We start from the raw sequence: 13,089 nt of genomic DNA on the forward strand, positions 1-13,089 counted from the left end.
AGAGAGAAGCTGAGAGACACTTTGGAGAGAAGCTAGAATATGTAATCCAGAGTTTCCCCCTGGGAGAAGCTAAGAACCAACACAGACCCAGACACTTAGAGATGCATACAGAAAGACATTTGGAGATGCCAAGCTAAGAGATGAAACCCAGAGTTTGCCCCAGAGAAGCTAAGAGAGGACTCCAAGACACTTAGAGGGAAATACCCCAGGAGAACCAAGCAGAGAGCTGAGAGAAGCTAAAAGAGGCAAAAGTCCAGAGACATTTGGAGAAAGCCATTTTGAAACACAACCTGAGAGCAAAGGACCAGCAGACGCCAGCCACATGCTTTCCCAGCTGGCGATGGTGTTCTGGATGCCCTCAGTCTTTCTTCAGTGAAGGTATCCTCTTATTGATGCCTTGGTATGGACACTTTTATGGCCTTAGAACTATAAATTTGTAACCTAATAAATTCCCTTTATAAAAGCCAATCCATTTCTGGTATTTTGCATAATGGTAGCTTTAACTAACTGGAACAGAATTGGAATGCTTGACATGTGCCATTGCTTTTTGTTGAGTATAATGTGAATTTGGTGCCTGTGTCTATGTATGCAGATGTATATACTTCTGGAAGTGTATGTGTGTGTATATGTGTAAAGATATACATGTATCTGGGATCCTTACCTAAGTTTTATTCTGGTGATTTCACTTCTTTTCACTTACCTCCCGACTCATTTTAAGAACTCTGAGTATACTTGATACTCAACAAATGTTTGCTAGCTATAATTGCCCAACATGATACATATTTTCTAAGTGTGGAGAATCTATTCTTTTCTTTCTTATCATCATTATCATTATCATTATCATTTTCATTATCATCATCATCATCATCATACTTTTAGAGAATGAATACTTACTATGTGCCTAGAGAATATGAGAAACAGTGTTCATAACCCTATGCCCTCCTAGGGTGATTGTGTACATGTTTGTACAGGCAGAAGAACCTTCTGATCAAGAAGAGTTAATAACTCTTTGTTCCAATTTGCTAAAGCCGCCATTATGTAAAATATCAGAAATGGCTTTGCTTTTATAAATGGGGTTTATTTGGTTACAAATTTACAGTCCTAAGGCCATAAAAGTGTCCAAACTAAGGTATCAGCATGAGATTGCATTCACTGAAGAACAGCTGATGGCATCCAGAACACCTCTGTCAGCTGGGAAGGCAAGTGGCTGGTGTCTGTTCTTCCTTTGCTCCCAGGTTGTGTTTCAAAATGGCGTTCTCCAAAATGTCTCTGGGCTTGTCTCTTTTAGCTTCTCCAGAGCAAACTGGGCTAGCATCTCCAAATTTCTCCAAACATCTCTAAGCATCAGTTCCCAAATGTCTCTCCAAAAGTCTCTCAGCTACCCTTGGCTCCTTCTGTCTGTGGGCTCTTATAGGATGCCAGTGATAAATTAATTAAGACTCACACTGAATGGTCAGGTTAACACTTCCATGAAAATAATCTAATCAAATGTGTTACCCACAGTTGAGTAAGTCAAATCTCCATGGAGACAATCAATCAAAAGTTTCCACCCAACAAGATTGGATTAAAAGATCATGGCTTTTTGGGGGGGAGAGACATAATGTTAATCCAAACCAGCACACTCTTGTCTGAGTGATTTGCATCAAGAATGAAACTAGGTATAGCATCTATGATTTGTCACTCATCATCATGCCAGCTACTCAGGTAGCAACTCATATTTCTTTTATGTAGCTCAGATCACTTCCATGCAGCCATTTATTTGAAGTCCTAACAGCTCCATGAGTGAAGATATGTCTTTTTCTTTTACCCTGATTTGGAACTTGGGACAGCCCAGTCACTTTTCAGCTCAACTCAGATTTCCTATGGACTCTATCCAGTTAATGGCTATCTTTTAGTTTTGCTGTATATAACAACTCAATAAAATAACATTTTTCTATACTGGTTTTAATAATAGAACCATAACATATGAGTGCTGGAAAGTATATTAGAAAACACCTATAATTTACTGCCTTTTTCACTATTCTTGATTATTTCAACATTCAATATTCTAATGCCCTGGCCTCTCAGCTATTTGATTTTTCACCCAAGCTCAGAAACTCTATCCATTGTCATACCCTAGAGATTATCACTTGCTATCATATTTCATTGAATCCAAGATGCCATTGCATTTTCCTTTTCAGAGATGATAAAATGTGAAAAAAATACAATAATAACTCTATAACCTCCAAAAATCTCAATTGTAAGTATTATACTCTCTGACCACTATGTCCTATCTTTCCAGTCATCCCCTACACATCCCCACTTTTACAATTCTGTGACCCCATTAGAAACTCAAACCATTGACCCTAACATTTTTTCAATGTCTCTCACCCTTCTTGTATCCTCATTTCCTTTCTTACCCAGCATAAAATCCATGGTTTGTCTTTATAGCAGTTCTCCTATATATACCTTCAAATCCCTTACCTTCTTTTCCCCTCTATCTTACTTCCTAGAAAAATCTAGCCTCTGGATAAATTCAACAATATCAGGATAATATTTTTTTCAATTATGCATGAGCAGTTGAATGCGCCTGGAGAAAAATTCACAACCACAACTTTTTTGGTTTCTCTTTACATTACCTCAAACCTCAAGTGATCCCATATTACATTTGCCGGGTCAGTTTACTCTTCTACTCTTTGGGAGAACATTTAATTTCTCTTCAAACTTTGAACAGTTTATGACTATGGTGGTTTAAGGGATCCAAATAAATGACATTTTTTTCCTTCTCACCTGAGTTTAGAATCTCTGGTGAGAAGGACACAAGAGCCAGCAGATAGATATTAAAGATATCATTTTTATTGGCGGTAAAGATATTATCACATCTATCCACGCAATTACAGGCAGACCTAGAAAACTACAAACCTACTTCTGGCCCAAGATAGAGTTTTCTCCCGTTAACTGCACAGCACAAAGTGGGCAGACAGGGATGCATATACTCTATAGGCCATTCCCAAACAATCTCATCTCTTTCATATTCATCAATCAAAATTGGCTCTCCTCTTCATCCAAGGAGGAGGGAATACAAACTCAGAAAGTGTCTATGAGTATTAAATGTGAAGCTAGTGTGAAGGAGCTTACCTCCCAACAATGAGTTTTCTTTTGTATTTCATTTAAGAAATAGAAGCAATCCCTGGAGAACATCCTCCTTACCTTCCAAACAGTGTATCTATCAGTTTATTGCAACTTTGCCTTCCTTCCTTTTAAAATTGCTGAACTCTGTGCTCCTGTCTAAGGCTACTTTTGCCCAAGTTCTCAACTCTGCTCACCTGTATAAGAACACCATAAAATTTCCTTCTATCTTGTTAGCTTGGCTTGAAACACCACAGTTTTCAGATTGTCCTCCTTATTTCTTTAACACCTTTTCAGTCTGTGTGTGTGTGTGTGTGTGTGTGTGTGTGTGTGTGTGTGTGTGTGTGTATCCTCTGTCTCATCTCAACATGTGAATTTTGGAGTTTTCTGTATCTGCATCAACTCTGTAAGTGATTCCATCTAGAATTTAATGGCTTTAAATACCATCTCTATACTGGCAACAATAAAATAAGTATCTTCTTCACCTTCAACTGTGACCTTGATTGTATATCCAATACTGTTCTCTGTATACATTTATGGAACTACTCTTTAACTTGGTGTGCTGGTTTGGAGCTGTTATGTACCCCAGAAAGGCCATATTCTTTTACTCCATTTTTGTGGGTGTAGACATATTGTGGGTGGAACCTTTTGATTAGGTTGTTTCCACTGAGATGTGCCCAAGCTCATTCAAGGTAAGTCTTAATCCTTTATTGCAGTCCTTTATGAGACGATAAAAGGCAGAGACATTTGGAGAAAGTTTAGAGAGAGACACCCCATAGATGCTAAGAGAGAACCCACCAACACTTAGAGAGGAAGCCACTGGAATCAGAAACTGAAAGCCACGAAACCCAGGAGCGAAGGACCAGCAGATGCTGGCCATGTACCTTATTATCTGACACAGTAACCCCAGATGCCAGCAGCCTTTCTTCAGAGAAGGTATTCTCTTGTTGATTCCTCATTTTGGACATTTTCACGGCCTTAGAACTGTAGCTTGTGACTTAATAAATCTCCGTTGTTAAAAATTGACCCATTTCTGTTATATCGCATTCCAGTAGATTTAACAAACCAAAACACGTGCTATTCATATCAAAGAACTCAGATTATTATTTTTTTATTAAAGCAGTTGTAGCATACAGAAAAACCATGCAGAAAGTACAGAGTTCCCATATCTTCTCCCCTGCCCACTTTACAGTATTACTAACATTTTGTATTACTTACAATTAATGGAAAATATAATTATACTATAAACTATAATCCATAGTTTACAATAGTTTTCACTCTGTATTGTACAGTTTTGATTTTTAATCACTTCTGTAACAAACACACATAAATATCTATCTAAATATATATAACATAAAATTTCACATCTTAACCACTTTCAAATATAAACTAGGTGGTGTTAATTACATTCACAGTACATGAGCACCATCTACTACCAAAACTTTTCCATCATTGCAAACAGAAAATGTACCAATTAAGAATTAATTTCTCCACTCCTACCACTGCCTCTGGTAACCTATATTCTAGTTTCTGACTCTATTAATTTGCATATTCTACTTTTTTCGTATCAGTGAAATCATATTTGTCCTTTTGTGTCTGGCTTATTTCATTTGACATGATGTCTTCAAGGTTCATTCATGTTGTAGCATGTATCATAACTTTGTTCCTTTTATTACCAAATAATATTCCATTATATGTATATACCACATTTCATTTATTCATTCATCTGTTAATGAAAACTTGTGTTGCTTTCATTTTTTTTGCAGTCATGAATAGTGCTACTATGTATATCAGTTTTCAATATCTGTTCGATTCCATGCTAGATTGCCAGGTCATATACTAATTCTATATTTAACTTCCTGATGAACCACTAAACTGTTTTCCACAATAGCTGAACCATTTTACATTCTCACTAACAATAAATAAGTGTTTTTATCTCTCTACATCCTCTAGAACACTTCTCAATTTTCCTTTATTAAGAGTAGCCACTCTAGTGGGTATGAAATGGTATCACATTGAGGTTTTGATCTGCATTTCCCTACTAGCTAATGATTCTGGGCATTAGTCATGTGGTCTATGGCCATTTGTGTATCTTCTTTGGAGAAATGTCTATTCAAGTGTTTTGCCAATTGTTTAATTAAATCATTCATTAGTCTTTTTGTTGTTAAGTTGTAACAGCTTTTAATATATTCTGGATATTAAACCCTTATTAGATATATGGTTTCCAAATATTTTTCCCATTCTGTAGATTGGTTACTTTCTTGATAATGTTCTTTGATACAAAAAGTTTTAAATTTTGATGAAGTACCGTTTATCTATTTTTTCTTTTGTTGTTTGTGCTTTTATGTAAAGTCTAGGAAACCATTGCCAAGCACAAGGTTCTAAAGATGTTTCCCTCTTTTTCTTCTAGGAGTTTATAGTTTTGGTTCTTATATTTGGGTCTTTGATCCTTTGTGAGTTAATTTTTGTATGTGATATAAGTAGGGGTCCACCATTCTCATGCACATGGATATTAAGTTTTCCCAGCACCTTTGTTGAAGAGACTATTCTTTCCCAATGGAGTGGACTTGGCACACTTGTCAAAAATCAATTGGTCAAAGATGTGAAGGTTTATTTCTGAACTCCCAATTCAATTTCATTGGTGCATATGTATGTCCTTAAGCATGCTGTTTTGATTGCTGTTCATATGTAATAAGTTTTAAGTTTGGGACGTGTTATTCTTCCAACTTTGCCTTTTTATGAAGATGGCTTTGGCTATTCAGAATCCCTTATATCTTCCATATGAATTTGGTGATTGGCTTTTCCATTTCTGCAAAGGATGCCATTGGAATTTTTGTTGGGATTGCATTGAGTGTATAAATTGCTTTCAGTAAACTGGATATCTTAACAGTATTTAAGAACCATTGAAATGGAATGTCTTTCCACTTAAGTCTTCTTTAATTTATTTCAACAATGTTTTGTAGTTTTCCATGTATAAGTTTTTTACATCATTCATTGAATTTGTTCCTAGATGTTTGATTCTTTTACTTGCTATTGTAAATGGAACTTTTCCTTGATTTCCTCTTCAGATTGTTCATTATTAGTGTACAGAAACACCACTGATTTTTGCATGTTGTACCCTGCCTCTTTGCTGAATGTGTTTATTAGTTCTGGTAGCTTTGCTGGGGCGGGGGGGGGGGGGGTTCAGGATTTTTTATATATAGGATCATGTCACCTGTGAAATGGGAACATTTTACTTCTTCCTTTTCAATTTGGATACCTTTTACTTCTTTTTCTTGCCCAATTGTTCCAGCTGGAAATTTCAGTACAATGTTGAATAACAGTGGTGACTGGGGGCATCTTGCATTGTTACTGATCTTAGTAGAAAGCTTTCAGTCTCACCACTGAATATGATATTAGCTGTGGATTTTCATATATGCTCTTTATCATGTTAAGGATGTTTCCTTTTATTTCTATTGTCCTAAGTGTTTTTACTAAGAAAGGGTGTTGGATTTTGTTAAATACTTTTGTTGCACCAATTGAGATGATCATGTAGTTTTTCCCCCTCATTGTATTAACATGGTATGTTACATTAATTGATTTTTCTTAAGTTAAAGCACCCTTGCATATCTGGGATAAATCCCACTTGAGCAGGGTGTATAACTATTTTAATGTGCTGTTATATTCTGTTTGCTAGTATTATGTTGAAGATTTTTGCATCTATATTCATGAAGCATGTTGGTCTGTAATTTTCTTTTTTTGTGGTGTCTTTACTGGCTTTGTTATTAGGATAATGCTGGAATGATAGAATGAGTAAGGAAGATTTCCATCCTGTTCAAATTTTTTGGAAAAGTTGGAGTAGAATTTGTGTTACTTCTTGAATGTTTGGTAAAATTCACCAGTGATACTGTCTGGTTCTTGGTTTTTCTTGTTGGAAGGTTTTTGATTACTGAATCAGTCTCTGTACTTATTATTGCTAGATTGAGATATTTTCTTTCTTCTTGGGTCAGTAGAGTTAGTTTGTGTGTTTCTAGGATTTTTTCCTTTTCATCTGTTATCTAATTTGTTGGCATATAAATGTTCATAGTATCCTCTTATAATCTTTTAATTTCATTTTTCTTTCTTTTTCTGTTTGTCAGTCTAGCTAAAGATATCTCAGTTTCATTCATCTTGTCAAAAAAACAATTTTTGATTTCATTATTCTCCCTATTTTTTATTACTCTTTTATTTATTTCTACTCAAATCTTTTTTTAAAATACCCTTCCTTTTGCTTGTTTTGGATTTAGTTTGCTTTTCTTTTTCAAGATCCTTTTGTTCTGAGGTTAGGTCTCTGGTTTGAAAGCCTTCTTTTTCTGATGTCAACACTGAGTGCTATAGATTCCCCTTTAAGCATTGCCTTTGTTACAACCCATAAGTTTTGGTATATTGTGTTTTCATCTTCACAAACAAAAGCTATGTCCTAATTTCTCTGTGATTTCTTCTTTGACCCATTGGTTGTTTAAGAGTATTTTATTTAATTTCCACATATCTGTGAGCTTTCCAGTTCTCCCTCAGTTATTTATTTTTTAGCTTCATTCCATTGTGATCAGATCATATACATTTTATGATTTTAGTATTTTTAAATTTATTCATACTTGTTTTGTGACCTAACATATGGCCTATCCTGGAGAGTGATCCATGTGCACTAGAGAAGCATACATATTCTGTTTTCTTGGGTGAAGTGTTCTGCAAATGTTTGTTGAGTCTAGTTGTTTTATAGTATTGTCCAAGTCTTCTACTGCCTCATTGAACTTCTATCTAGATGTTCTATCCATTTTTGGAATTGGTGTATTGAGGTCTACTACTATGAGTGGAGAACTGTCTATTTCTCCCTTCAAATCTGTCCATATTTGCTTCACATATTTTGAGACTTTGCTGTTAGATGCATATATATTCATAATTGTTATATCTTCTTGTTGAACTGACACTGTTGTCAGTATATAGTGTCCTTTTTTGTCTCTTGTAATAGCTTTTGAATTAAATTTTATTTTATCTGGTATTAGCATAGCTATCCTAACCTTTTTTGTCTCTTGAAATAGCTTTTGAATTAAATTTTATTTTGTCTGGTATTAGCATACCTATCCCAGATATTTTGCTTAATATCTGCATGAAGTATTTTTTTCCATCTTGTTACTTTCAACCTACTTGTGTCTTTTAATTTAAAATGAGTCTCATGTAAACAGCATATACCTGGGTAATACTTTTTAAAAATCTATTCTGCTAATCTCTACCTTTTGACTGAAGAGTTTAATCCATTTACATTTAAATAGCTACTGATGTTGCAAGATTTTCTTTTGCCAATTTTCTCTTCTGTTTCTGTAAATCTTATACCCCTTTTTGTCCCTCAATAATTTGATTATTGCTCACTTTCATATTTATTCAATTTTTTGTGAGCTATTTTGAGTCCCTTTTCATTTCCTTCTGTGTATATTTTTCAGATATTTTCTTTGTTGTTACCAGGGAGCTTCAGTTTAACATTCTAAATCTACAACCATCGTGTGTGATTTGATACCAACTTAACTTAATTAGCATATACAAACTGTTGTTATGCCCCTCCATTCCCCACCTTATTGTTATACTTGTTACAAATTATATCTTTATACACTGTGTGTCCAGAAATCATAGGTTTATCATAACTCTTCATGCTTTGCATTTTGTAACCCTTAACAAGTAAAAAGTGGAGTTGCATACCAAAAATACTGTACAAAGAACTGGCATTTATAATTACCCCTGTGGTTACCTCTACTAGAGATCTTTATTTCTTTATGCCATGTCAACCCACCATCTAGTGGCCTTTCCTTTCATTCTTAAGAACTCCCTTTAGCATTGTTTGTAGGGCAGGTATAATGGTGGTATACTGCCTCAGCTTTGGTTTATGTGGGAATGTCTTAAACTACCCCTCATTTTTGTAAGATGGTCTCACTGGTTATTAAATTCTTGGTTGGCAGTTTTTCTTTCAGCAATTTAAATATTTTGTCTTATTGCTTTCTTGCCTCCATGGTTTCTTTTGTGAAATTGGTGCTTAATCTTACTGGGTATATCTTGTACATGGCATATTGCCTTCTCTTGTGGCGGTAAGAATTCTCTCTTTGTCACTGGCATTCAACAGTTTGCTTATAATGTGTCTAGGTGTGATTCTCTTTGGGTTTACACTGTTGGGGTTCAATGAGATTCTTGAATGTGTATATTCAGGTCTTTCATTAAATTTGGGGAGTTTTCTGCCATTATTTCTTTGAATATTTCTTCTGCTCTTTTTCCCTTTCTTCTTCTGAGGCTCCAATAATGTGTATTTTGGTATGCTTGATGGTGTCCCACAGATCTCTTAGACTTGTTCCTTTTTATTTTTAGAAAAAAATGAAGTTTATTTTGATAATTTTTAATCATACAAAATAGTTACAAAAACAATACAAACCCCGTACAGAGAACCCCAACATATCCCTACCCCCCAGTACCCAGATCCACCAATTTTAACATTGTATCAACTTTGATGTATCATCAAATGTATGATGTATCTATATGTCACTCCACTTATCTATCTACCCATCTATATGTCTGTCTCTCTATTTATCTATCCTGTTTCTGGACACTTGCATGTAGATTGTACATGTAATATTGTTTATATGACCTATATGGGGCTTATAGTCTATATTCCAATTTTTTCATATGCTCCAATAAAGTCCCTTTGAGCTTTTTCTCCTCCCTTGTTAGGTCTTTTGCAGACAAAGTATTGCATTTAACTGTCATTGTCTCTTTAATTGCCCTTTCTTTTTATTATTGTGGGAACATATATACAACTTGAACTTTCCCATCTTAACCACTTTCAAGCATACCATTTAGTGTGATTTATCACATTCACAATATTGAAGAATCCTTACCACCATCCATTACTGAAACTTTCCCATCTCCCCAAACAGAAATCCTACACCCATTATACATTAACCCCCTGTTCCCCTCTCCTCTGCCCCCACCTCTGGCAACCTGTACTCTAATTTTTCTCTCTGTGAGTTTGCGTATTCTCCAGCATTTTCTTTTTGGTTACCATGGGGCTTAAATTTAACACCCTAAATCTAGAACAATCTTGTTTGCTTTGATACAAATTTGACTTCAATGTTATATTCAAATTATGATCCTATAATCCTCTGGCCCCCTACCTTTTTGTAGTTCTTTTCACTTACAACATGTAGTTACATTATAGTCCAATACCAGTGTTTTATTATTAAATTTTATATGTAGGAAGTAAAAAGTGGAGCTAAACCAAAAATAAAATAGTGCTGGCATTTTTATTTACCCAAGTCATTACCCTTATTGGAGATCTTTTTTTTTTTCATGTGGCTTCTATCTATTGCCTATTATCCTTTCCTTTCAGCCCATAGGACTCTCTTTAGCATCTCTTGTGGAGCTGGTGTTGTGGTGACAAACTCCCTCAGCTTTTTTTCTCCTGAGAATGCCTTAATATCTCCCTCATATCTGAAGGACAGTTTTGCCAGACATATAATTCTTGATTGGCATTTTTTTTTATTTCAGCAGTTTAAATATATCATTCCACTGCCTTTTTGTCTCCATGGTTTCTGATGAGAAATTGGCTCTTAATTTTATAAAGTTTCCCTTGCATGTGACACATTTCTTTTCTTTCTTGATTTCAGAATTCTATCTTTATCTTTGCATTTTATAACATGTAACAAGTAAAAAGTGGAGTTACATACCAACAATACAATATAAAGAACTGGCATTCATAATTACCCATGTGGTTACTTCTAATAGCGATCTCTATTTCTTTATGCCATGTCAGGCCACCATCTAGGGGCATTTGACAACTTAATTATAATATGACATGGTATGTATCTACTTGAGTTTAGCCTGTTTTTTGATCATTGAGCATCTTGGGTGTTTATATTCATTTCTTTCATTAAATTTGGGACATTTCAGCCGTTATTTTTGGAATAGTCTCTCTGTCCCTATCTTTCTTCTCCTTTGGTGACTTCCATAATGTTTTTATGGTACACTTTATTGTGCTCCACAGGTTCCTATGCTGTGTTCATTTTTCTCCATCCTTTTATTCTTTCTGCCCCCAGATTTGATGATTTCAATTGTCTTGTCTTCAAGTTCACTGATGATTTTTTCTGCCCCATTCAATTGCTGTTGAATCCCTCCAGGGATTTTTAAATTTCTGTTTCTGGGCCTTTTTTTTTTTTTTTTTTTTCCCCTCTCCCATCATATCCATCTCTTCCTGTGTTCTTCTGTCATTTTCCTGATTTCCTTTAGTTCTTTGTCCATATTTTCCTTTAGCTCTTTGGGTGTATTTAGGACCATATTTCAAAAATCTTTGCCTGGAATATTCCAGGTATGATCCTCCTCATTGATGGTTTTGAATGTTTTACTCTTCTCTTTTGTCTGTGTCATTGCTCCCTGTTTCTTGGTGTGTTAAATAGTCCTTTGTTGAAACCTGTACATTTTGATGTTGTAATGTGTTATCAATGGTATTTAAACACTGAGACATCTGCTCTTTAAGCTTGTATCCAGCTGGTGCTGACAGGGCTTTCCTTGAATGCCATGGGGTAACAAGAAAAAAAAAAAAAAAGAAGGAAAAAGGAAAATACCTTTCACAGTCTTTGCAGATTGACCTGTGTGAATGTTGTCCTTCAGAGGTTATCCATACTGTAAGTTAAGTGAATATCTCAAGGCCAAAGTATAAGGGCCTCCCTGGTCCTTTCTGCATGCACCTTATGTCTTGAGCATGCAAATTTGGCCCTAGGAATTCCCCCATTTGCACAGGTATGAATGTTCCCTCATGGTCCTGGGCACTGCACTGTTTACCCTAGAGCTACCAATCCCTTGCTCTAGGCAGCCGTGTTTGACTGCTTTTCCACAATGTTCTGTGGTAGAATTATGCGAGCTGCCTTCCATATGCAGGGCAATTTCTGAGATGGTGAATCTGCAATGAGTAAATGAACATGCTTGTTCATTCCCTTAGGCCACCACCAGACATATTATGCCAGACATACATGCTCCTATTATGTGCAGAAGAGTGATTCTGCTCCTTCTGGAATGGGTCAGGAACCCACACTGAGAACATGGGCCCATTCAGTGTGAGGTCTGAGGGAGGGGCACCACAAGATCCTACTGCTTTAAAGTAGCCTTTTGCTTAATTTGGCACTTATCCAGTTTTTTTAAGCCTTTAACTATTTTCTGGAATTTTAAGAGGTTTCTGCTAGTTCTTGATTGTTGTTCAGAGTTTCTGTGTGAGCATGGAGCCCTGAAGGTCTCATTCTGCCATCTTAATCTGGGCTCTTTTCATTTTTCTTGATTCTTTTTTTTTTCCCTTCTGCTCCTCAGCCTGGATAATTTCAATTGTCTTACCTTTGTGTTCATTGATTCTTTTTTTGCCAGCTCCAATCTGTTGCTGAAACTCTTTAGGGAATTTTTAATTTTAGTCATTTTGGTCTTCAACTCCAATATTTCAATTTTGTTCCTTTTCATAATTTCTAATTTCTGTTTCTTTACTGAGATTCTCATTTTGTTCATTTATCATTTTCCTGAATTACTTTAGTTCTTTGTGTTTTCTGCTAACTCTTACTGCATATTAAAGATTTTGTTTGTTTGTTTGTTGTTTCAAATCTTTGGTATGTGCAAAGTATGGTGTTCTTTGCTAATAGTTTTTTGAAGTTTTATCTTGTTGTTTTTTTTCCTTTTGGTTAGGCCATCATTTGCTGTTTATTTGTTTATCTTGTAATCTTTTTTCTTTCTCCCTGCTTTATGTTTTGGCTACTTTCTCTTAAAGTTGTATACTATACAATGAACATGTATCAACATGTATTATAAAATCCATTTCAATTTTAACAAATATTCTTTAATTTAAAAAAAAGATACTGTGGATAAATGAGTTTCCATTCACTGAGCACACCTTCACCCCCAGCTGCCCTTTCACCTTACAATGGAAGGTACCACCTGTTGCCAGAAAAATTC

General features: G+C 35.3%; 1 protein-coding gene across 4 annotated transcripts in view; it reads left to right on the top strand.

Moving 5' to 3' along the window:
* AGBL4 (ATP/GTP binding protein like 4) overlaps window positions 1-13,089 on the top strand; it is a 1,783,169-nt gene that overhangs the window by 969,487 nt on the left and 800,593 nt on the right. The window lies entirely within an intron of this gene.

This window comes from Choloepus didactylus, chromosome 2 (genome assembly GCF_015220235.1).
Source record: "Choloepus didactylus isolate mChoDid1 chromosome 2, mChoDid1.pri, whole genome shotgun sequence".
In the NCBI taxonomy this organism is placed as follows: Eukaryota; Metazoa; Chordata; class Mammalia; order Pilosa; family Megalonychidae; genus Choloepus; species Choloepus didactylus.